At 41.6% G+C, this 26,738-nt stretch overlaps 1 protein-coding gene and 3 pseudogenes across 1 annotated transcript in view; 2 read left to right on the forward strand and 2 right to left on the reverse strand.

Annotated features, from left to right (window-relative positions):
- The window catches only part of LOC115673058 (anaphase-promoting complex subunit 1), a 50,657-nt gene extending 26,722 nt beyond the window's left edge, over positions 1-23,935 (reverse strand). The window contains exons 1-2 of the mRNA XM_056306625.1: positions 23,584-23,935; positions 22,593-22,656 (exon numbers count right to left, since the gene is read on the reverse strand). The gene's annotated coding sequence lies outside the window, so the exon portion shown is untranslated. The remainder of the gene's footprint in view (positions 1-22,592; positions 22,657-23,583) is intronic.
- On the forward strand, positions 3,097-4,624 carry LOC115673173 (polygalacturonase 1 beta-like protein 1; annotated as a pseudogene).
- Positions 20,066-21,090, forward strand: LOC115673060 (probable calcium-binding protein CML25; annotated as a pseudogene).
- A 1,670-nt stretch (positions 23,936-25,605) lies between the features above and the next one.
- Positions 25,606-26,317, reverse strand: LOC115673347 (em protein H5-like; annotated as a pseudogene).
- Positions 26,318-26,738: the final 421 nt, after the last annotated feature.

The raw sequence follows: 26,738 nt of genomic DNA on the forward strand, positions 1-26,738 counted from the left end.
CCCCATCACGTGTTTTACGCTTAACCCACCCTCGTAAACGGTCAAACGCGAGGCTTGACTTGTTTATCTGGCTCGGCTTCTGTCATCTTCCCCCCCTTTTAAGCACTTGTTAGCACAGATTAGCTCAAATTTATGCGAGTAAATGATGTATCATTAACATTGATCACAGGGAAAATGTAGTTTTTGGCTGTCTTAGCAGCCAATAATAGCTATTCTTTTGTAGTAGAGTGCTACATTTCCATGTAGTTGTTTGTTGATAAAATTTCTGTCTAAATTTTGGGTTATTTCTGTTTGCAGATACAACCGAGAGTTCTTCAAGAAGTTATGATGAAAGATTAATAACAATCGACTCAATTTCATCCCTAATCACACACTCTTGAATGTATGCGCAGTTTCCATGTCTTCTAAAGCACTGGATTGATATGTTATATGTATATTATGCCTCGACTTGCAATCCAAGTGTGTACATTTATCATCATTGTCTCCTCAAAATGTGGACATAGCCGAGCTTGGAGAGGCAACGAAAATGAATAAAGTGGAACTTGAGCGGAGCAACCTAAGTTCGACTTTTCAATCTTAACTAAATTATTATTTGAATGACGGTATCTAGATGTCCATATGACACTCGCGTTCGTTAAGGGAAACATATGGTTCAAAGCTTCATATGAGAAATAAATATAGCTGCTTCTGACAAGAAAAATCGAAAAATCGAAGGAGAATTTGTTGTCATAGCATACATAAAAACTTTTGAACAATCCCAACTTCTGTTTGTTCGCGGAATTGGCAAATTACAATAAATTACTCGCTGGATGAGCACAATGTCAAATTGGGAGTGCAAAAGTGGATGCCAGAATAGTTAGCCACGGCATTAATATAAAGCAAATGCAAATTTAATATAGTCATTGACTAAGCAAAAGCAAAATGGAAAGAAAAAAGAAAAAGAAAACTTTCAAACAGCTCTGCAACCACGGCACTCATGAACAGAGCAATCGGCGAGCTCCGGCAACAGATTCTCGCACTTGAGACACCGAACCAGACGAACTTTCTCCGCGTTCTCCATTCAAAGACAAACCTCCGAGAACCAGAGCGGCTAGTCTAAGAAAAAAATAAAAAGCTTCTTTTATTATATGGAAAAGAATCAGGGGGACAAAAGGTCATTGAGCTGGATTCCTGAGGCCTGTGGTCTCTAATGTGAGCTTATTATATGGGATAAAATACAAAGCTTCTCCTCTAGATTTTCACCTTAGATCTTTCCGGCAATCTTCATGAAAGTGGAGGTCTTCAAAGCGGCCGTCCTCACGAAAATGGAGGTGGAGATCTTCGAGCGGCGGTTGTTGCTCTGCGTAAATAACTAGGAAAGAAAGAATCTCTGTGAAAGCTCACCTGCATAAATCTCTCCGAAGAGGGTTGTTGCTCTGCGTCCGCCACAAAAGACTGGAGGTCGTGAATGAGAAAATCTTGTGCCGAGGACAAAAAAGATATATAAAAAAAAAGCAACCAACCAGAAAGAAAGTTAAAATTCGATCTTCCACTCTCGTCATTTCCATTTCCAGAAAAACTAACTTCCCTTATGAAGTTTTTCTGATCTTGGAGTATTTTCTTTCTCTCCTCTGCGGCCAAACGGCTAAGAACAGAGAGGGGTCAACGAACCTGTGTAAATGCCGCGAAGAGCACAAACCATTCAACTTATTCTTTTGGGTATTCAATGGTAAAGATGGAGGAAATTTTGAAGTCTGCATCCTTTAACAGCATCTCAAGGACGAAGCACTTGAAAAATGAGCACGGATTGAAAAGAACACACAGAAATTTTTCGGCTCTGTTAATGGATTTGTTCTCGGGCCTTTTCCCTCATATTTGTCTACCAAGTTGGGTTTTTGATTCATATTGGTAACTTTGAAAAGGTAAAAAGTTCGAAACTAATGGCTAAGCTGACTCCTTCACCCCTCCATACATTTCTTATACTTTCATGCCTTGATCCTATTTTTGGTAATCTCAGTGCACTAGGATGAGTACTTCCCCATCCCCTTTACTTATATGCTTTAAAGTCATTTCCTCCCACTCCCTCAGTCTTGGCACCCCGTCCCTGTCCCCACTCGCTATCTGTCAATTGCCTACTAGCAGTCCCCATTTCTCTCACTTACTTTCCGAGGAATCCTCAGGGTGTTGAGGGACTCATTGGAGATGGTCCTTCATCCAGGTAGAGACTGTAGTACCCGATCTGCGCTTCAGAGCTTTCATTTCACTCCAGAGTCCTTCACCAACCACGTGCATGTTATGTTGCTGCTCTACCTATCTTGTTCACCTTAAAATATTAAACATCTTTTCCTAACCTCCACCCATCCTCATGCGAACCTTCACAGTCAAATAACAAAAACTCAATTTCATTTAAGGCCATCCAACAAGCTTAATAGCAAAACTCACCCATCCTGTGCGAGTTTAAGGCCGTCAACCATCCTTCACCAACCACATGCATGTTATTTTTTGCTCATGTCGGAGAGAGACGGCTCGGACAGGTGCGGGTCTTGATAGACTTCTATGATGGCGGAGGGGCCACGAATGTACTGGATCATGCATCCCATGGTGGGATTATCGATGGGCGATACAAGCCAATACTAATGAGCACATCAACGGTTTAAGTGGGGGAGTTTGTGACATCCTAAGTGCTATAGCCAATGAGCGAGGTCTTGCAAGCATTCCTTTTGAAATCTCGACCTACCTTAAACGGGCCCGGTTGTTACAAATCTCTATATTGTCGCCCCTCGACTCCCAATGTTGCCACCCATCACTATATCAAAAACCCTCTCTCTCTCTCTCTCTCTCTCTCTGCGCGCGCGTGCGAAGGTTATCGTGAGTTTAAGGGTAGATGTAGCATCTACTTATATGTGTTTATCCCTTGCATTGCTCAATCTGCGTCCAAAGTATATGATATCGATACTGGTTTCAATATTAAAATAATAAGTTACGCCAATATGAATAATATAGATTGAGATGAACTTAGCAATAGACGATTCCCTTACGCAAGTGGTGCATAAAAGACCATATAACTGGATATTCACCAAAAGGACCACGAGACAAAATTGAGTGTTATTCTTGATTTATCTCTCAAATCCATGATTTATTTGACCTATCAAGGTTCAATTCTCATGGATAGTGCATATAAAAAGCTTTAGAACTACTTGGCCGCCCCTCCAAACCGGGCCTTGCATTCGCTAAATAGTTGATCGACCGACCTTCCTAGCAGTAGCATGAAGAAGAAGTCGTCGCTATAGCCATCTCTCATCTTCTTGTTGAGCTCCGCCACAAACCCATTCCTCTGACTCTCGCAGTAATCCAAGAAGTAGGCCGTCACGGCGGAGCTCTCGCCCCAACTTTTTCCTGCCCCCCGCCTCGGCCAAGTCGCCGGTGTTGGGAATTCCTCCATAAATCTCCACAACCATCTCTCCGGAAGCAAAATGAAGGTCCCTCTCCTCTGCTTCCTCCTCCTCTCGCTCCTCCCTGTAAGTACCCATCTTCGGGCCGGCACCTCCGACAACCCGTTCACCCGTAGAGTGCCCGCGTTCCTGCTCTCCAGGGCCTCGCCGCTCGACGCCGTCGACGCCGCGGCCTTCGCCAAGCTCGCCGCCAAGGGCTCCCTCGCCGACCACCTCCCGGCTGCTTTGCTTCCTGGCCCTCGCCCCGAGCCTCGAGGAGCACCCGACCGACTCCAAGAACTACTTCGACGGCGAGAATGTCCCCGTCAGTGGTAGAGCCGTGAATAGGGGGTTGGAGCCGGGTACCTTCTTCAGGGAATCGATGCTGAAAAAAGGGACGGCAATGCCAATGCCGGACATTAGGGATAAAAAGCCCAAGAGGTCGTTTTTGCCCCGTACGATCTCGTCCAAATTACCCTTCTCAACCTGGAAGCTTGCGGAGCTGAAGCGGATCTTCCACGCACGAGACAACTCGTCAATGGAGGTGATGATGGCCCACGCGCTCGCAGCGTGCGAGCTGGCGCCCAGCACAGGGGAGATCAAGCGGTGCGTGGGGTCCATCGAGGACATGATGGACTTCACCACGTCGATCCTGGGCAGCAACGTCGCAGCCCGGTTCATGGAGAGCATGTCCGGGTCGAGGCACGAGGTCATGCTCGGGACAGTTAAGGGGATCGACGGTGGGAGGGTGACCAAGGCCGTGTCCTGCCACCAGATCCTCTTCCCCTACCTGCTCTACTACTGCCACTCGGTCCCCAAGGTCCGGGTCTACGAGGCAGATCTGCTCAATCCCAAGACCAAGGTCAAGATCAACCACGGCGCGGCCATTCTGCCACATCGACACGTCGGCGTGGAGCGCCACCCACGAGGCGTTCCTGGCCCTAGGGTCACGGCCGTGTCTGATCGAGGTCTGCCATTGGATCTTCGAGAACGACCTGATTTGGACAATCGCCGATTGAAACCTCCGGGCGATGAGGTTTGCGCGTGTGCAGTCAGTTTAAATTTTTTTAATGTATTGTAGTTATTTGATGTTATAGAATAGACAAGCTGTTGTTTGCTCGCCCGTCTTTTGATGTTTATAGTTTTTTGGATGGACTTTTTATGAGTACGAGAGCTAATACTAGTGGTCTCAGAGTCCATGCAAACAAGATTTTTATTCGTTAACAGTGGTGACTTTGTTTACAACCTTGCTTGCATAGTGCCGTGTACCCCAGAATCCTCAATTGATGTTTTTGGCTGATAATGTCTAGCTACATGTTCCTGCAATATCCCCTTTTGTAGCCCGCCCATATGTACAATGGAAATCGAGTTAAAATGCTCATTGTTTGAAAGATAATCTTGATCTGAAAAAATGGGAGTGATAATTGATTGTTCCTGCAATATCCCCTTTAGTGCTTATCTCTCCGGACAGAGAGAGCTAGGGGAGTCGGAGGGGGGCAGGTGGGGCTGGTGGAGGCGGCGGTGTATGGCGGAGGAGCGGCGGAGGCTAGAGAGATAAAGAGAGAGGGAGGAGAGAAGTTAGAGAGAGAGAGAGAGAGAGAGAGAGAGAGAGAGAGAGAGAGAGAATGAGGGAGCGCGGTGGTGGTGGGGGAACAGAAAATGCAAGCGGAGGGGAGAGGATGGCGAGCAAGAGGGAGGCGAGTTCGCTCCTTCGAGTTTCGAAGTTTCATTATTATTATTATTAAAATCCGTGGCTAAATCCGTGGCTAATTAGTCACGGATTTAGCCACGAAAATAAACTATCGCTTGACTTTGTCAACTTTTTTCATTTTCGTGGCTAATTAGCTACAGATTTAGCCACGAAAATAAACTCTCGCTTGTCTTGCCCAACTTTTTTTTATTTTTGTGGCTAAATCCGTGGCTAATTAGCCACGAACTAAAATCCGTGGCTAATTAGCCACGGATTTAGCCACGAAAATAAACTCTCGCTTGACTTACCCGACTTTTTTTATTTTCGTGGCTAAATCCGTGGCTAATTAGCCACGAATTTATCGCGTTAGTTTTTCTTTCAATGAGTAATTTTATACATAGTCATCATATGATATTCTCATGTTTAAGTAAAAATAGGAAATTATTATGTAACCAAATGGCCCCTAAACTTTCGTATTCAACATCTATTTTTGACTTTCGAAGACGTGAAAAAATTGCTGATTTTGAATTGATACTAGAAAAGATTGCTTTTCTTTTTGTGTTTGGATAAGATTTTGTCATGCAACCTTCAATTTAAATTGAAATAGTAGCAAACTGACTACGTGTAGATTGGAATTCTAAGTTTAAATTCAGAACTAGCATATAAATGCATATATGGGCAATGAAATAATTGTCAATAAAACTAATATATGCTTTGAAGATTATAGAATGTAATACTAACTAACTTTATAAGCAAAGAAACTATCATATGCAAAGTAAATTTCACTTAGCAGGAAATTCTCATTCTTAAAATTTCTTTATGGGTAACATTTCATATATATATTGAACATACGGGGTGCGTGCGCACGTGCATTGCATCTCAAGAATTTAAAATCGAGAATAATTTATAATTTATCATGTGAAGAGAATAAGAATATAAAATAATAAATGTTTTATTCCCAGCAATTCTCTTGAATTTCTACACATATCTTCCTAATCCAACATACAATTCTAATGAGCGTATAGATGCTGGTTAAAGAAAATTTTCAAGTTTTCTTGGTTGATATTGTTGATCAATGTCTAATTTAGATTGTTTTCTTTTGAATAATCGAAGAAGGAAGTTATGATCCATAAACTATTGTTTAACTTGTGCAACATCTCCCTATTTCCCCTCAGATTTGATTTATTCGTAAATAACGACCTAGCAAATATGCTTTTATGATAATATATTGTGTTAGCTTCTTCTTCTTTTTTATAATCCATTTTATCCATAGTCATTGATATGATGTTTTTTGTTCCTATGTATTTAATAAAAGAAGAAATTATTTACTTAACTAAACGGCTCCTAAACTTTCGTATTCAAAATTTATTTATGAGTTTTTAAAACGTAAAGAAAGGTTTCGTTCTTGTGAACAAACTAAGCAGTGAGCATCTCATCCATGGAAAAGTGATAGTTTAAGACAAACTATGGAAGACAAAAAAAATTAGCACAGAGGAAGTCTCATTCTCATAGATTTATACATTAATCGTTATCAAATTCTTTTAGAAAACCATAAGAAAGACGCACAAAGAACATAAATTCGTGGCTAATTAGCCAATAACTAAAAATTAGGCACGAATTTAGCCACGAAAATAAAGACTTTTTTCATTTTCGTGGCTAAATCTGCGGCTAAATTCGTGGCTAATTAGCCATGGATTTAGCCACGAAAATAAACTCTCGCTTGATTTGCACGACTTTTTTTTATTTTCGTGGCTAAATCCGTGGCTAAATTCTGGCTAATTAGCCACGGATTTAGCTGCGAAAATAAACTCTCGCTTGACTTGCCCGACTTTTTTTTTTATTTTCGTGGCTAAATCCGTGGCTAATTAGCCACGGATTTAGCCATGAAAATAAACTCTTGCTTGACTTTCCCGACTTTTGTTATTTTCGTCGCCAAATTTGCGACTAAAAAAAAATTCGTCTCTACTTCCGTCGCAAATTAGCCACTGAAAATTTTTCGTCGCAAATTAGCGACGAATTTTTTTTTTCGTCGCAAATTAGCAACGAATTTTTTTTTTGTCGCAATTAGCGACGAATTTAGTTTTCGTCGCAAATTAGCGATGAATAATTTTTCGTCGCTAATTTTCCGTGGCTAAATCCTTGTTTTTTTGTAGTGATTTCGTTGTTCGTTTGCCGCTCCAAATGCTGAGTACAAGCATGGGACGGGCTCTACTTGCATGAATCATGATTGTTCGATTTCTCAGGTGATGAAGCAGAACTTGATGTTTGAGATTCTCTGCAGGAAGCAACTCGTTAGGTGGTGTTTGGTACATCTTAACTCAAATGTTATTTCTCACTCAGATAATTGTCATAGGGCTCTTCATGTATGGACATGCTTTGGCACTGTTCACATGCTTGTGATTCAGCCAGGACCTCACTCTTATTGCTGTTGAATCCTCGAAACAGAAGAAATTAAGATTACCGTGAGGAATTTAAGGTTTCTATTCCTTAAATTGGACAATAAAATGCCACAAGTTTGCCCTTGGCAGCTGTGAACTACACCGTTTTAAACCGTTCGTGCTCCTGTGTATGTTCAAGACCTTTTGCGTTTCGATATTACTGGCTCTTATTCATATATCAAATTATTTCCATAAAATAATTATCTTTCAATGGATATTCGTCGATATGTTTCATTAAATTTAATAAGTCGATTCCATCTCTCTCTCTCTCTCTCTCTCTCTTTTTGTTTCTTTTCTTTCTTTATTTGCCAGTAAAATTTGTAGATTAGCAATATAGTGGATAAATCGATACCAAAAAAAAATCCTTTACTTAAAATGGGTTAAAATGTGTCGATCAACCCGTCTTATTTTTCCGCGGCGTCGAGAAATTTACGCCGTTCTAAACAAATTGTGCTCCGGTGATAAATTGTTTATTCATCCATACGCATCATTAATATTAGTAAGTCGGTCTTGTTTAGATTTCTCCATCTCTCCCCTCTTTTTCTTTCTTTATTAGCCAGTAAAATTGGTAAATTAGCAACATAAAACATAGCTTCGTAAACAATATTGTTAGCTTAAAAAGGGTTAGAATGTATTAACTCGCTTCCCTTTATTTTTCAAACGCGCCGAACAATTGACCCCTTGTATGTTTGACGGACAGACCCCGTGTTCGTATATAGATCGGGCCCACACGATAGATTCAATTCTCCACGCCAAACGAAGCCTTTGCTCGCCTTGAATTGCATAGCTCGTTGTTTTTCCTTGAATCATGAGATCAATGAGCTACCGTAAGAAGCAGGAAATGCTTGAAAAAAGAAACGTGTTGAAATGAAAGGGAAAAAAATAGGTAAAAAAAAGAAAAGAAAAAGAGAGAGAAAGAGAGATAAAAGACCTTGCTAAAGCGAGAGAAAATAGGGGAATGTGGTGGAAGTGGGGAGGTAACTATTTCCCTATAATGGCCCCTTTAAAAAATCCCACAGACAACACGAAACGATAGACGAGTGAGACAGACACGCGAGTGTGTTTGCACGGGAAGTACGAGGAAGAAGAAGAGCCACCTGCTTCATCGTTCAAGGAAAAACTCGGTTCTGTTGAACTAAGAATAGTATCCGTAGTATTCTCCAACATACTTTAGATTAAATTTAGAACGATTGCTGCTTGTACGATACTAACTTCGTGAATTTAAAGTACTGGCTTTTCGCTAATTGCCCGGCACCACAATCAACCGATCGTGATTTGTACATGAAGTAGATCTCTTGCTAACGTATTGCCTATAAATTATGTTAAATTATAATAGCTTGGCCACAAATCCTCTCTTAATCCGGTAAAAAAGGCAAATACATATCTTGAACCGTGTCCATATAGATTGACCCGATCGTAATCGTGTATTATATATGAAATTCACGTGTTGGAATCGTTACAAGGATGATGAGAGGGGATGACCTGGAGAACACCAGCAAAGCATCGAATTCATTCATGGTGCTGAAAGAACACTCTCAACAAAAATACGTGATGTAGGATTATACTCTTATAAACCTTATATGATTAATTTTCTGATGTATTCGTACAATCTTTTATTTTTTTAAACAATTTTATTAGCTTAGCCTTAGTGCATTTATTTAATGCTTTAGATTCCGTCTTTTTCTAGAAAAACGAATGATATAAAAAATATATTTTTAAAAGATATCTCTAAGTTTTGTTTTTGTAAAATATATACAAAATCTTGCACTTTAAGAACAAGTGGGCCCACTCCACCATTTCCTCGTACGAATCTCCGTCCCCATGTAAAGCTCTAAGAGTCAAATCTGTCATTTTATTTAAAAATAAAAAAGATAAAAAGAAGACGGAAAGGAAATCACATACTTTCAACGTCAATTATACATACACATTACACAGGGAGAAAAGCCCGCGATTTGCATCAGAAAAGCAATCAGAAAACGTTCGCCACTTCAATCTGCAGAGGGTTCTTTGACTGCTCATCAACACGAGTCTCTTCACTAGCTTGTTGGGTTGCGTCCCTTGTGTTGGGAAAGATCCACGTGCAGAGCAAGAAGAACGTGAGGAGCAAGTCTGGCAAGGCAGCTCCGATCCTGGTGACTTATTTCCCCCGTGGATCTCAACCATATCCTCTTTGAGACGGTGATTGCAGCATTGAAACCGGGCGATGGCAAACCCCGTGGCTAGGCCCAACTCGTGCGCCTGGAGTTAGTTTGAGGAGGAATACTAGTTAAATAAAATTTCTCCAAAGTTTGGGTTAGTGTGATGGTGTTCAGATGTTTTTCTTCTCTTTTTCGCATAATCAAAAGAATTGTGCCGTCTTGTAGGTCAAATTATTTCGGGTAAGAAGTAAATGTACGAACTTTGGTAGATATGTTTTTACTTCCACCTATCTACCTCATTTATACGAAGATGTTGTGGCATTAAAAGCCTGTATCGTATTAGCCCCAACCACTCCACCACCCACTCATATCAATAACTTGCCCCAACAACCACTCCATCACTCCACCACCCACTCATGTCAATAACTCGCCCCAACAACCACTCCACCATCGTGTGAATAATTTCATCCTCTGGAAGGATCCATATTAGGGCATAGGGCACGTAGGTCATGCGGAAGACCACCCCTGAGAAAATATTAGCTAGGACATGGGCGGGTACAAAAAAAAAAGATACTGACAAAAAAAAAAGCTAAAAAAAAAAAGGGAGGAGGAGCCTCCTCGACTGTCCTCCTTATTCCCTTTTCTTTCTAATTTTTAATTTTAACTAATTTTTAAAATTTAATTTAAATAAAATTAATATTTAAATAAGATAAGATTTGATTTTCCAAACTCAAAACAAAAAAATTTAAGACCATCAACCGTATGTCACCACTAACCAAAAAAACCAACTAGCTTTTAAATATTTTCACCCACCCCCACTAGCTTCATCTCTATTTAAACAGCCTTGACCTCTCCCACATCCCCATCCCACATCCCGACATCTATAATCATAAAATCCAGATATGGCCAAGAGATTTGCTGTGCTATTCTTCTTATTCTTGATGGCCACAGCTATCGCGGCAGCTGTAGCAAGTCGGGCCTTGACCTCTCCTCCATCGAAGTCCGGCGTCATTGAAGCGGGACCTATTATCTTTTACAATTACGGGTGGCATTCATCCCCTGGTTCATCCCCCAGGGGCTAGGTGCTTTTGGATATGGTTTGAGGAGGTAGTGGTATGATTAAATAATACCTCCTCATCTCCTCATCAAGGTTTGGATTTAGGTTTGGGTTTGAAGGACGATGTGTTGATGAGGAGATGAAGAGGTATTATTTAATCATACCACTACCTCCTCAAACCATATCCAAAAGCACCTAGCCCCTGGGGGTTGAACCAGGGGATGAGCGCCGCCCGTAATTGTAAAAGATAATAGGTCCCGCTTCAATGACGCCGGACTTCGATGGAGGAGAGGTCAAGGCCCGACTTGCTGTAGCTGCCGCGATAGCTACAGCCATCAAGAACAAGAAGAATAGCACAGCAAATCTCTTGGCCATATCTGGATTTTATGATTATAGATGTCGGGATGCGGGATGGGGATGTGGGAGAGGTCAAGGCTGTTTAAATAGAGATGAAGCTAGTGGGGTGGGTGAAAATATTTAAAAGCTAGTTGGTTTTTTTGGTCAGTGGTGACAGACGGTTGATGGTCTTAAATTTTTTTTGTTTTGAGTTTGGAAAATCAAATCTTATCTTATTTAAATATTAATTTTATTTAAATTAAATTTTAAAAATCAATTAAAATTAAAAATTAGAAAGAAAAGGGGATAAGGAGGACAATCGAGGAGGCTCCTCCTCCCTTTTTTTTTTAGCTTTTTTTTTTGTTAGTATCTTTTTTTTTTTTACCCGCCCATGTCCTAGCTAATATTTTCTCAGGGGTGGTCTTCCGCATGACCTACGTGCCCTATGCCCTAATATGGATCCTTCCAGAGGATGAAATTATTCACACGAGTGGGTGGTGATGGAGCGGTTGTTGGGGCGAGACATTTAGCACAAAGGGCTTTGGGGAAATGCAGATTGAAAAGTGCTTTGGGGAAATGCAAGCTGTTTGGCAAACATATATTTGGAAAGTCTTTTGGTGTAACCAATTTATGTTTTTTTAATTTTAATTGTTTAAAATTGAAGTAAAAAAAAAAATAACAGTAACTTTCATATTTTCGCGACGAGAATAACATAATTGCAAACTTTTAAGTTAGAGGCATTTAACTCAGACACTAGTATATTTGCAAACTTACCGATTCCTGCTACAAAAATCATTCAACAATAACATGCGATATGCAATGTAGATAAAATGAAATCTACCAGCAGAACAAATAACACCATAAGGACCAAAAAAACTATAACCTAAAGAGGAAAAACCCAATCGTATGCAGCACATTTTCCAGTTCACGAAAACAGGAACTAGCATTACTTCACAGGGGCCGAGAGTTGCCAAAAGAACGAAGACTCATGGATCTACAACTTTTATGTTTTGAGTTTACTCAGAAAATCACTGTAGAGTTTTCGACATTAAGAGGAAGTCGACGGTCGTGACTTCATCTTGTCGAGGACCTCAACGAAATTTCAGTTTTGTGCTAGTTCGGGAAAATGGTCATAACTTCTTCGAGACAGATCGGATTGACCTGATTCCAAAGCCAAAAAAACGAAGACTCTTGGATCTACAACCTTTTTTTTTTTTTGAGTTTACTCAGAAAATCACTGTAGAGTTTTCGACATTCATAGGAAGTCGACGGTCATGACTTCATCTTGTCGAGGACCTCGACGAAATTTCAGTTCTGTGCTAGTTCGGGAAAATGGTCATAACTTCTTCGAGACAGATTGGATTGACCTGATTCCAAAGCCAAAAGAACGAAGACTTCTGGATCTATAACTTTTATGTTTTGAGTTTACTCAGAAAATCACTGTAGAGTTTTCGACATTAAGAGGAAGTCGACGGTCGTGACTTCATCTTGTCGAGGACCTCGACGAAATTTCAGTTCTGTGCTAGTTCGGGAAAATGGTCATAACTTCTTCGAGACAGATCGGATTGACCTGATTCCAAAGCCAAAAGAACGAAGACTTCTGGATCTATAACTTTCATGTTTTGAGTTTACTCAGAAAATCACTGTAGAGTTTTCGAAATTAAGAGGAAGTCGACGGTCGTGACTTCATCTTGTCGAGGACCTCGACGAAATTTCAGTTCTGTGCTAGTTCGGAAAAATGGTCATAACTTCTTCGAGACAGATCGGATTGACCTGATTCCAAAGCCAAAAGATCGAAGGATCATGGATCTACAACTTTTATGTTTTGAGTTTACTCATAAAATCACTGTAGAGTTTTCGACATTAAGAGGAAGTCTACGGTCGTGACTTCATCTTGTCGAGGACCTCGACGAAATTTCAGTTCTGTGCTAGTTCGGGAAAATGGTCATAACTTCTTCGAGACAGATCGGATTGACCTGATTCCAAAGTCAAAAGAACGAAGACTCATGGATCTACAACTTTTATGTTTTGAGTTTACTCAGAAAATCACTGTAGAGTTTTCGACATTAAGAGGAAGTCGACGGTCGTGACTTCATCTTGTCGAGGACCTCAACGAAATTTCAGTTTTGTGCTAGTTCGGGAAAATGGTCATAACTTCTTCGAGACAGATCGGATTGACCTGATTCCAAAGCCAAAAAAACGAAGACTCTTGGATCTACAACCTTTTTTTTTTTTTGAGTTTACTCAGAAAATCACTGTAGAGTTTTTGACATTCATAGGAAGTCGACGGTCATGACTTCATCTTGTCGAGGACCTCGACGAAATTTCAGTTCTGTGCTAGTTCGGGAAAATGGTCATAACTTCTTCGAGACAGATTGGATTGACCTGATTCCAAAGCCAAAAGAACGAAGACTTCTGGATCTATAACTTTTATGTTTTGAGTTTACTCAGAAAATCACTGTAGAGTTTTCGACATTAAGAGGAAGTCGACGGTCGTGACTTCATCTTGTCGAGGACCTCGACGAAATTTCAGTTCTGTGCTAGTTCGGGAAAATGGTCATAACTTCTTCAAGACAGATCGGATTGACCTGATTCCAAAGTCAAAAGAATGAAGACTCATGGATCTACAACTTTTATGTAGTGAGTTTACTCAGAAAATCACTGTAGAGTTTTCGAAATTAAGAGGAAGTCGACGGTCGTGACTTCATCTTGTCGAGGACCTCGACGAAATTTCAGTTCTGTGCTAGTTCGGGAAAATGGTCATAACTTCTTCGAGACAGATCGGATTGACCTGATTCCAAATAAAAAAGAACGAAGACTCCTGGATCTATAACTTTTATGTTTTGAGTTTACTCAGGAAATCACTGTAGATTTTTCGACATTAAGAGGAAGTCGACGGTCGTGACTTCATCTTGTCGAGGACCTCGACGAAATTTCAGTTCTGTGCTAGTTCGGGAAAATGGTCATAACTTCTTCGAGACAGATCGGATTGACCTGATTCCAAATCCAAAAGAACGAAGGCTCATGGATCTACAACTTTTATGTTTTGAGATTACTCAAAAAATTACTGTAGAGTTTTCGACAATAAGAGGAATCGACGGTCGTGACTTCATCTTGTCGAGGACCTCGACGAAATTTCAGTTCTGTGCTAGTTCGGGAAAATGGTCATAACTTCTTCGAGACAGGTCGGATTGACCTGATTCCAAAGCCAAAAGAACGAAGACTCCTGGATCTACAACTTTTATGTTTTGAGTTTACTTAGAAAATCACTGTAGAGTTTTCGACATTAAGAGGAAGTCGACGGTCGTGACTTCATCTTGTCGAGGACCTTGACGAAAATAAACTCTCGCTTGACTTACCCGACTTTTTTTATTTTCGTGGCTAAATCCGTGGCTAATTAGCCACGGATTTATCGCGTTAGTTTTTCTTTCAATGAGTAATTTTATACATAGTCATCATATGATATTCTCATGTTTAAGTAAAAATAGGAAATTATTATGTAACCAAATGGCCCCTAAACTTTCGTATTCAACATCTATTTTTGACTTTCGAAGACGTGAAAAAATTGCTGATTTTGAATTGATACTAGAAAAGATTGCTTTTTTTTTTTTGCGTTTGGATAAGATTTTGTCATGCAACCTTCAATTTAAATTGAAATAGTAGCAAACTGACTACGTGTAGATTTGGAATTCTAAGTTTAAATTCAGAACTAGCATATAAATGCATATATGGGCAATGAAATAATTGTCAATAAAACTAATATATACTTTGAAGATTATAGAATGTAATACTAACTAACTTTATAAGCAAAGAAACTATCATATGCAAAGTAAATTTCACTTAGCAGGAAATTCTCATTCTTAAAATTTCTTTATGGGTAACATTTCTTATATATATTGAACATACGGGGTGCGTGCGCACGTGCATTGCATCTCAAGAATTTAAAATCGAGAATAATTTATAATTTATCAGGTGAAGAGAATAAGAATATGAAATAATAAATTTTTTATTCCCAGCAATTCTCTTGAATTTCTACACATATCTTCCTAATCCAACATACAATTCTAATGAGCGTATAGATGCTGGTTAAAGAAAATTTTCAAGTTTTCTTGGTTGATATTGTTGATCAATGTCTAATTTAGATTGTTTTCTTTTGAATAATCGAAGAAGGAAGTTATGATCCATAAACTATTGTTTAACTTGTGCAACATCTCCCTATTTCCCCTCAGATTTGATTTATTCGTAAATAACGACCTAGCAAATATGCTTTTATGATAATATATTGTGTTAGCTTCTTCTTCTTTTTTATAATCCATTTTACCCATAGTCATTGATATGATGTTCTTTGTTCCTATGTATTTAATAAAAGAAGAAATTATTTACTTAACTAAACGGCTCCTAAACTTTCGTATTCAAAATTTATTTATGAGTTTTCAACACTTAAAGAAAGGTTTTGTTCTTATGAACAAACTAAGCAGTGAGCATCTCATCCATGGAAAAGTGATAGTTTAAGACAAAATATGGAAGACAAAAAAAATTAGCACAGAGGAAGTCTCATTCTCATAGATTTATACATTAATCGTTATCAAATTCTTTTAGAAAACCATAAGAAAGACGCACAAAGAATATAAATTCGTGGCTAATTAGCCAAGAACTAAAAATTAGGCACGAATTTAGCCACGAAAATAAAGACTTTTTTATTTTTATTTTCGTGGCTAAATCCGCGGCTAAATTCGTGGCTAATTAGCCATGGATTTAGCCATGAAAATAAACTCTCGCTTGACTTGCCCGATTTTTTATTTATTTTCGTGGCTAAATCCGTGGAATAAACTCTGGCTTGACTTGCCCGACTATTTTTTTTATTTTCGTGGCTAAATCCGTGGCTAATTAGCCACGGATTTAGCCATGAAGATAAACTCTGGCTTGACTTTCCCGACTTTTGTTATTTTTGTCGCTAAATCTGTGGCTAATTTAGCCACGGATTTTTTTTCGTTGCAAATTTGTGACGAAAAAAAAATTCGTCTCTACTTCCGTCGCAAATTAGCCATTGAAAATTTTTTGTTGCAAATTAGCGATGAATTTTTTTTTCGTCGCTAATTTTCAGTGGCTAAATCCTTGTTTTTTTGTAGTGATTTCATCGTTCGTTTGCCGCTCCAAATGCTGAGTACAAGCATGGGACGGGCTCTACTTGCATGAATCATGATTGTTCGATTTCTCGGGTGATGAAGCAGAACTTGATGTTTGAGATTCTCTGCAGGGAGCAACTCGTTAGGTGGTGTTTGGTACATCTTAACTCAAATGTTATTTCTCACTCAGATAATTGTCATAGGGCTCTTCATGTATGGACATGCTTTGGCACTGTTCACATGCTTGTGATTCAGCTAGGACCTCACTCTTATTGCTGTTGAATCATCGAAACAGAAGAAATTAAGATTACCGTGAGGAATTTAAGGTTTCTATTCCTTAAATTGGACAATAAAATGCTACAAGTTTGCCCTTGGCAGCTGTGAACTACACCGTTTTAAACCGTTCGTGCTCCTGTGTATGTTCAAGACCTTTTGCGTTTCGATATTACTGGCTCTTATTCATATATCAAATTATTTCCATAAAATAATTATCTTTCAATGGATATTCGTCGATATGTTTCATTAAATTTAATAAGTCGATCTTTAAAATTTTCCCATCTCTCTCTCTCTCTCTCTTTTTGTTTCTTTTCTTTCTTTATTTGCCAGTAAAATTTGTAGATTAGCAATATAGTGGATAAATCGATACCAAAAAAAATCCTTTACTTAAAATGGGTTAAAAAACTTAAAATGTGTCGACCGACCCGTCTTATTTTCCCGCGGCGTCCATAAATTTACGCTGTTCTAAACAAATTGTGCTCCGGTGATAAATTGTTTATTCATCCATACGCATCATTAATATTAGTAAGTCGGTCTTGCTTATATTTCTCCATCTCTCCCCTCTTTTTCTTTCTTTATTAGCCAGTAAAATTGGTAAATTAGCAACATAAAACATAGCTTCGTAAACAATATTGTTAGCTTAAAAAGGGTTAGAATGTATTAACTCGCTTCCATTTGTTAGCTCCGATCCTGGTGACTTATTTCCCCTGTGGATCTCAACCATATCCTCTTTGAGACGGTGATTGCAGCATTGAAACCGGGCGATGGCAAACCCCGTGGCTAGGCCCAACTCATGCACCTGGAGTTAGTTTGAGGAGGAATACTAGTTAAATAAAATTTCTCCAAAGTTTGGGATTGTGCGATGGTGTTCAGATGTTTTTCTTCTCTTTTTTGAGTCAAGATGGTGTCGAGATATTTAATGATGTAAATATTTGCCTAGGTGAAAAAATCCACTCCGCAGCTCTATTTGCTTGGTGAAAAAGCTAGGAAAGGACGAAATGTTTAACTCGCCGTATTTTTCGAGTTCTTGGACCTATCATTATTCCCTTCTTCTTCATCTTCGCTTCTAGTAACAATATGCAACCCCACTTTATGAAGATGCCATTTTCGCATAATTAAAAGAATTGTGCCGTCTTGTAGGTCAAATTATTTCGGGTGAGAAGTAAATGTACGAACTTTGGTAGATATGTTTTTACTTTCACCTATCTACACCATTTATATGAAGATGTTGTGGCATTAAAAGCCTGTATCGTATTAGCCCCAACCACTCCACCACCCACTCATATCAATAACTCGCCCCAACAACCACTCCATCACTCCACCACCCACTCATGTCAATAACTCGCCCCAACAACCACTGCACCACCACCCACTCGTGTGAATAATTTCATCCTCTGGAAGGATCCATATTAGGGCATAGGGCACGTAGGTCATGCGGAAGACCACCCTTGAGAAAATATTAGCTAGGACATGGGCAGCTATCGCGGCAGCTGTAGCAAGTCGGGCCTTGACCTCTCCTCCATCGAAGTCCGGCGTCATTGAAGCGGGACCTATTATCTTTTACAATTACGGGCGGCGTTCATCCCCTGGTTCACCCCCAGGGGCTAGGTGCTTTTGGATATGGTTTGAGGAGGTAGTGGTATGATTAAATAATACCTCCTCATCTCCTCATCAAGGTTTGGATTTAGGTTTGGGTTTGAAGGACGATGTGTTGATGAGGAGATGAGGGGGTATTATTTAATCATACCACTACCTCTTCAAACCATATCCAAAAGCACCTAGCCCCTGGGGGGGTGAACCAAAGGATGAGCGCCGCCCGTAATTGTAAAAGATAATAGGTCCCGCTTCAATGACGCCGGACTTCGATAGAGGAGAGGTCAAGGCCCGACTTGCTGCAGCTGCCGCGATAGCTGCAGCCATCAAGAACAAGAAGAATAGCACAGCAAATCTCTTGGCCATATCTGGATTTTATGATTATAGATGTCGGGATGTGGGATGGGGATGTGGGACAGGTCAAGGCTGTTTAAATAGAGATGAAGCTAGTGGGGGTGAGTGAAAATATTTAAAAGCTAGTTGGTTTTTTTGGTCAGTGGTGACAGACGGTTGATGGTCTTAAATTTTTTTTGTTTTGAGTTTGGAAAATCAAATCTTATCTTATTTAAATATTAATTTTATTTAAATTAAATTTTAAAAATCAGTTAAAATTAAAAATTAGAAAGAAAAGGGGATAAGGAGGACAATCGAGGAGGCTCCTCCTCCCTTTTTTTTTAGCTTTTTTTTTTGTCAGTATCTTTTTTTTTTGTACCCGCCCATGTCCTAGCTAATATTTTCTCAGGGGTGGTCTTCCGCATGACCTACGTGCCCTATGCCCTAATATGGATCCTTCCAGAGGATGAAATTATTCACACGAGTGGGTGGTGATGGAGCGGTTGTTGGGGCGAGACATTTAGCACAAAGGGCTTTGGGGAAATGCAGATTGAAAAGTGCTTTTGGAAAATGCAAGCTGTTTGGTAAACATATATTTGGAAAGTCCTTTGGTATAACCAATTTATGTTTTTTTAATTTTAATTGTTTAAAATTGAAGTAAAAAAAATAATAACGGTAACTTTTATATTTTCGCGACGAGAATAACATAATTGCAAACTTTTAAGTTAGAGGCATTTAACTCAGACAACTAGTATATTTGCAAACTTACCGATTCCTGCTACAAAAATCATTCAACAATAACATGCGATATGCAATGTGTAGCAGAGATAAAATGAAATCTACCAGCAGAACAAATAACATCATAAGGACCAAAAAAACTATAACCTAAAGAGGAAAAACCCAATCGTATGCAGCACATTTTTCAGTTCACGAAAACAGGAACTAGCATTACTTCACAAGGGCCGAGAGTTGCCTCTCTACTTGGAGAGAAGCAACACCGACAGAGTTCGCAAGCCTCGCAAAATCTAAATCCAACCCAAAAAAAAAAGTTATGCAAAGCGGCGCATCAACCCAAAAAAACCCAAACAAATTCATGACTCTAACACGAATCTCGCAAACCCACAAACAAAACCAGGAGCTAAACAATCATCAGCCACCGAAATGCCCACACAAGCCAGCAGACTGCAGCACAGCACAACATTTCAACCCACACATCAGCACCAAACAGTGCCGAAGCAGCTAAAAAAACCCTCAAAACACACACCAAAAGGGCGACCAAGAAACGGACTCAGCCTCATCACATCGACCCCCGACCATGCACACCCACTTCGCCAAACGAAGCAACGAACCGACCCACGACAAACCCGAAGGCAAACGACCCACCCCCACTTCACTACCACCAGTAAGCAAGCCAAATAAAGCCTCAACAACCGCGGAACAGCACCAAATCCGCCGGAACAAGCGAGGAAACGACGCGCCGATCGGCTTCGCCGCGGTATTCCCGAGTAAAGGAACGATCTTTAGCTTCGATTTACCTGGAAAGAAGGCAGCGATTCGCGATTCCGAGCAACCTCGCTGGCTCGCACGCAGCTGAGAAGCAAAAAGGAAGAACTGTTCCTGAGTCGCGGCAAGCCGAACGATAGGGGTGTCAATGGGTCGGGTCGGGTCGGGCTTTCATGATACCCAACCCGACCCGAAATATATAGAGTCGCGCTTGACCCGACCCGAGACCCTGTTCAGCATATACTCCAAGAATAGGGTCGGGTCGGGTCGGTCCGGGTCGGGTTTAGGGTTTGTTCTCTACAGCTTGTTCTGTGCCTCCTCCTCCTCCTCCTTTGTCTCTCTCTCTCTTTGCATTTACGTATCAAAAACCACAAGATCTCCCCCCCAAAATCACAACGAACACAGATCAATCCCACCCCATCGGGATTCCGTTTTCTCATCCTCCCCAAAGAAACCGATCGTCACGAACCGCGTTGCTTGCCCTTCCCGATAGCCTGCATTCCCGTTCCACGATCACCGTGTTCGAATCGGTAGGTTTCCGATCATGGGTCTCCGATCCCTCTTCCGTCGGAAGAAACCCACCTTGGCGACGGCGGGGGGTCCGCATTGGCCACCCCGCTGGGGTCGCGATCCTCGTCAATGGGGTCCCGGTCCCAGATCGAGGAGCTGGAGCAGGTGTTCAAGAAGTTCGACGCCAACGGGGACGGCAAGATCTCAGCGTTGGAGCTGGGTCCCATCATGGGCTCCCTCGACCACCCGGAGACGGAGGAGGAGCTGGCCAAGATGATCCGCGAGGTGGACTCCGACGGGGACGGGTTCATCGACTTCGGGGAGTTCGTGGAGCTGAACACCAAGGGGGTCGACCCGGACGAGGCGATGGAGAACCTAAGGGACGCGTTCTCGGTGTATGACATCGACGGGGACGGGTCCATCACCGCGACGGCCGCTGCTTTGGCGGAAAGGATCGACGGGGAGATGGAGCTCGCCAGGGAGGTGGGTCTCGGCGCCAGGGCCTCGACCTGGGCGGTCACGGCGAGCGCCGTGACGGTGAGGACGGAGGCCACCACGACCATGTTCGCAAACTTCACAGCCGCCATTGCCACGAACCCGAACTCGAGCTTTTCGCACGCCTTTGAGAGGTTGTAAGTGAGAGGAGGAGCAGAGAGAGCGAAGGGAGCGAAGTTCACGGCTGCTCGCGCAGAGAGAGAAGAGAGCGAAGGGGAGAGAGAGGGGGAGGGGGGGTAGGGTTATATTTGGTACCATGTCAAAAAAGCCCGGCCCGTCCCTATCCTAACAAATACCCACATCTAAAATCCATACCCATAGAAAATAAGACCTGACCCCAAAATACCCTAAAATTTCGGGTCGGGTCAGGCCGGGCCGGGTCGGCTCGGGTTTTTTTTACACCCCTATCGAGCGAGGGAGGTCGACGAGCGAGGAGGCGACGCGAGGCCGGAGAGGAGGCAACGCGAGGCCGGAGAGTGAGGCGAGGTCGGCGAGCGAGGCGTAGCGAGTCGAGCAAGATCGATGAGCGAGGTGAGCAAGGGAGGTGAGCGTGACTGAGGGAAAGAAGAGAGAGTGAGGAGGTGAGGGGACGAGAAGACTAGGGTTTCTCTTTTTTAAGTGGGCAAAAGTGGGTTTTTAGAGAAATTTTGAGGGCAAAAAAGGCATCTAACATATTTTCATTAATTGGGGTATTAGCATTCCGAGAATGCTGAAAGCTCAAGGCACTCTAGTGCCTTGAGCTTTCAGCCTTGAGAAGGCCAACATTTGGCCAAAGAGTTCCAAAAATAATTTGCCAAACACTTCATAATTCTCCCAAAGGGCTTTGGAGGCTCAAAGCTCCTTCACAAAGCCGAACTAAATACCCCCTTAGTGCGATGGAGAGACTTCACCTGAGTTGCTTTAATACAAGGATCTTTCTAGTGTCAAGTAGAACTTTTCGCATTAGACCTTTGATTAAGGACTTAAAAGGACGAATGATCTATAATTGTGGAAACTTGTACAGGTTTGATTTTGCGTGTCTCTGACCACAAACTTTAAGAATGGATAGAAAGTTAAAAAAACTAACGGAGCAACAAAAACGTCCACCCTGAGTAAATAATTTCTAATGGAAAGAAAAGAAGAATATTCATTTGCTTATGATAACAAGGATGACCGCCCTATCATACCCAATTAAAAGGGTTGACTTGATTCGTTCGTGGGTAGAAATAAAAGTAGATTGTAGTTCAAGTTCAAGACTATCTAAAACCTGTGAAAGTTACTATCTTGAGAACCTTAGTCATCTGAAGACACCTTATTGCACATTAGTAATGATCTCATCCATGTATACTAGTCTAGTCCAGACAGTCTGGCCTTTATGGAATAAAATGAGGAACTACCAAACACCCTCTTCACATTTGGCCCCAATACCACTTTGCATCCTCTACTTTCAAAACTACCACTTTGCATGCCTCTCTGCCATGGTGAAAGAGTACCAGTGCCGTCCATTTCATGACCTAACAGCACAAAGCAAAATCCTTGCTGAATTATTATGTGCTCTACATTTCTAGGTCCAAAACCATACCAACTTCTTTCGAGGGATCTGCGAACTATGCAGTACATGAAAAGGGTCCGGCAACGTCAGGGAGCTGCATCATATGCACATAAGAAAGTGGATTGATGATATTGATTGCTTAGACAGCTGACTTACCGTGATGACTGGAGAGGCTACTGTGAATCTTTTATAAACTCGCGAACCTGTAGTCCATATGATCCTGTTCACAGCAAGTTAGAAAAAGAAGACCAAGTAAGATTAGAGCTGCTATATGTACTAGTGGTGGCAAAAATCAAGGAGTCCAATTCCCTTTTAGCATTTGATTCGGTAGAATCACAAAATTGCACCGGCATTACTGCCAAAAAGTCGCCCTGTTCATAGCGTTTAGAAAAACCAAAACAAAAGGCAGTACTACCTAAACACTTATAAAACGCGGAGTTTCGTTTTTTAACATTTGATTGGGTTGAAAAGTGTAATATCATACCAGATTCCTATACAAACATTTTCAAACGAATATCGCAAAATGAGCATACGTTACTTAGTCATGTTCCTCCTTATACAGCACTCCTCCCCCGCTAATATATGTGAGTTCATCAATGTCACCAGATATTTAGTTAAATCTTTTAAGGAAAAAAAGATTTTCTAATAGTAAATTCATCAAGCGTGATGCTGAGGATAGAGATCCGGGGTTATAAAGGGACGTGAACTCACCGGAGAAACAAGCAAAATCAATGCAGTCAGTCAGTCAGAACCTTCACTTCAGGGGCCGGCCAGTGGGGACTCTCGCCCTCATAAACACACCGACAGCACTCCTAACTTCACTTTCTCCTAACATATGTACTTGCATGATTTTCGATAAAATTCCATCTCTTGCATGTTTTTTGAACTTGAGAAAAAGTAACTATTTTTCTGTGGCAAATAATTTCAGCCTATACCTTACTTGAAAAATATTATGTTATATGCAAGTTATTTTTTTCAATTATAATTCAATCGAGCAAACTCGAGGTAACATTCATTTTTGTCGCCTATATACATGTACTCGTCTATAATTTGCCCCGTTTAATACAATTCAACATTCAATCCCAATAGCATCATCATCGAGAGTGCCGAAAGCAACGAATGATCCGGCGAATGAACGACTGCTTACCTGTTCCCTCTTATGAAAATCTCGTGATCGCTGGCCCTGCCGGTCGAGGCGCCTGAACTGGCTTCTCGAGCGACACTGGAGTCGAAGAGGAAGTAATCGTACTTGTCGGCGGCGGCGGTCCTGGGGCTTGCCGTCGAGCGCTTCGGCCACCAGGCCGAAGGGCTTGAACTCGCCTAGGACGTTGAGGTGGCGGACCCCGGGGGACATTGCGGCGGGAGCTGGATCACAAGGCCGTGGGTTCCGAAGTGAGGGCACGGATGATTGCGTCGCGAGAGACTGTGGAGTGTGAAGTGAAGCTCGTGATTTGCTGCTATGTCCCGCCAATTTTTGGTGAAATTGGGGACATGGCGGGGTTTCAGAGATTGAAACCCTACTGAAGTTGCTGTTTGTCAGGGATGATGAACGGGCCGGGCCACCGTGGCGGGCTGGACCGTTTGTCACGTGGGCCGTTCCTGGGCCCCGGCCCATCGTGATTCGGGTCGGACCATGCCCAGTCCCGGGAACCGCTGGTGGGCCAAAACTCGTAAACCACGATCACGCACTTTACTAGATGAGAATAATCTTGGTAATTCGCGTCTATTAAAACATATTTGAGTACGTGGATTCCTAGTATTGTACAACCCTGGTCAATTAAGGCCGCGGTTTGTAGCAAGGATAAAAGTCTGGATAAGTTAACTCATCCCGTATTTGGTTCCTATAATCATGAGGCGGGACATTTATGCCGTAACCGTAAGGTATGACAATTATATAGCATCTCAAATTATAATATAATTCATGTAAGGGCATTAAACTGGTATCAAATGAATCGGACTGGAACGGGGCTTGTGCTTCATGGACCGTCCCTTTCAACCTGGGGTCAGTGCCAAGCGCTGGTCGATCGCTCCGCAAATGGAACGGACTAGGCCACCACGGTGCCAAGCACGATGGCTGCAGGCTCGAGCCCAGCCCATTTCATGTTCAATGTTCCATAGAAAAAGAGGGAAACATAATATAGGTCTAATAAATATGAACAAAATCAGTAGATGCGTATCCTGGCCAAAACCCATTTTGTGAAGATGAAGTTCGATTGTCTATGGCTCCTTTGTTCTCCAAACTTAAAGAAATGCTAAGCATTTTTTGGAAAAATATTAGATAATATAAAAAATAATAATTATTGGAAATCTTTTTTTATTGTTTGAAATCTGTTGAAAATGATAAAAAAAATCAATATAACAAACCTTCTTTTTTATTCCGAACATAATAATAGAAGGAATAAGAACAACTTCATTGTGATTTGAAATTTAATGAAAAGAAAGAACCGTTCAGAAAATATTATAAAATAATTATAAATTGCTAAAACGATAACCGTTCTAGAGTTGTTATAAAAGAATAAAAGAAGGTTTAAGAAAAAATTAATCAAACGTTCCAAATCGTTACAAAATCATTATACTGTTGAAATATCCAACGCAACCCATGGCGGACTAAAAAGAACAAGCACACATCAGCGACGACACCATCCAATGGCGGACAAAAAAGAACAAGCACACATCAGCGACGACACCATCCAATTCTTTAATTTTGCCACACGAAACTTGTACTCTTGAAATTGATGTGACCATCTCTTTGATATTTCGATCTTTAATGTTCTAAACCGAGCTTCGTAAAGCGTACGACTTTTTTTCTCCGGTATTTAAGGACCTTAGGGACCTTCTTGTGTACCGCTGGCTTAGGCCTAGTTCCTTTTCATTTCAACTCCGGCATACACGTATAAGGCATGCAAGCAGGTGAGCAGGGAACGAGACAACTCCGACAAAGTTCCGAAGCAAGAACAACCTTCATATCATATCACTGCAACAACACAAGATGAAAAGGAAGTACACAAAGAGTACCGACGCTGATTGCCCCACGCGATCAAGAAGCACAAATATATAAAACCCAAAAACGCTGCGCTCCTTGAACAACGCACAAACAAATCCCAGGCACGGCTGTCTTACGGACATATCTCGACAGTAGCAAAACCCTAAACATCTCCCTATCTCTTTGCTAAACTTTTAACTCAGCTCCTGGTTCTGAACTTGGACTCGTCGATCGGGATGCCCTCGCGGCTCGCCCTCTCTCCGCCAGACTTGTCGGTGGTGCTCAGCCCGCCCTTCCGGCCCATCTCTTGGTACCCTTCCTTGCCCTATCCGCTGCTTCCTCGTTTCCCCTCCTTTGTGTCTCCCTACAAATATATTCCAGCCAACAAAAGAAAACTGAGGAGAAAAAACTAAATAAATCCGTTAAAAGGTGTGTGATTCCAATTTCAAAAGAACTTAATAACTCACGGGCTACGTCCGAGTGATTGAAACGGCAAAGAAATCGCAATAGTTATTCTTTTGGGGCGTGTTTGACCTATGTTTTGGAAAAAGGAAAATCAAATATCTTCCGTTTGAAAGAAGTCCAACGGGGGTCACAGAAACTATTCTGGTCAACGGGTCAAACGCATTTACCCTCGGCGAGGTGCTCCTGGGCCTCGAGGCTCTTGCCCCCGGTGCCGCCGGGGACCACCGTCTCGCCCTGCCGCGCGCGGCGGTCGAGCTCCTCCCTCTGCTGCTGGGACGACATCTTCCTGATCCCTCTCTTGTTGAACTCTCTGCAAGCTCTCGCTGTTCGCGTTACGTATCTTCGATACATGCAACGTCGGATCGCAACGGTCGACGATGGTCATTCAGCTCGGCGAGGTGTGGATTTATACGGAGGCCGAAGCGGCGAGCCAACCGAAGGCCACCGAACTGCCGCTGCCGCCTCGGAGCGGCGCCGACGCGTGGAGGGTGACGCGGCGGGCATGGGTCAGGGGAGGAGTGACAAGTTCGTTTCGCAGGGAATGTCGTGTGCAAGGAGATTGACACGAGTCGCATGGTTTCGCCGCCGGGAAGGCGAGGACGTCGCTGGTTGTCCGACACGTTCTACTTCTTCAGCCGGTGGAGCAATTTTAAAGACTTTCTTAAAATAGATACCAAAGTAATTATTTAAATGTTTTTGAGAGATAATTTGACTTTTTACGTACTTTTTTTCAACAAAATTGATGCCAAAGAAATTATTTAAATGCTGTCTATTTATTCTAGAAAAAAATAGTTTTTTTAAATTTATGGAAAAGTTCCATATCGATTCTACTTAATCGAGAAAATCTTTAACTT

The sequence above is a fragment of the Syzygium oleosum genome, unplaced genomic scaffold (assembly GCF_021117445.2).
Source record: "Syzygium oleosum isolate NSW1041296 unplaced genomic scaffold, Sole_v2.1 Sole_v2.02, whole genome shotgun sequence".
Taxonomy (NCBI): Eukaryota; Viridiplantae; Streptophyta; class Magnoliopsida; order Myrtales; family Myrtaceae; genus Syzygium; species Syzygium oleosum.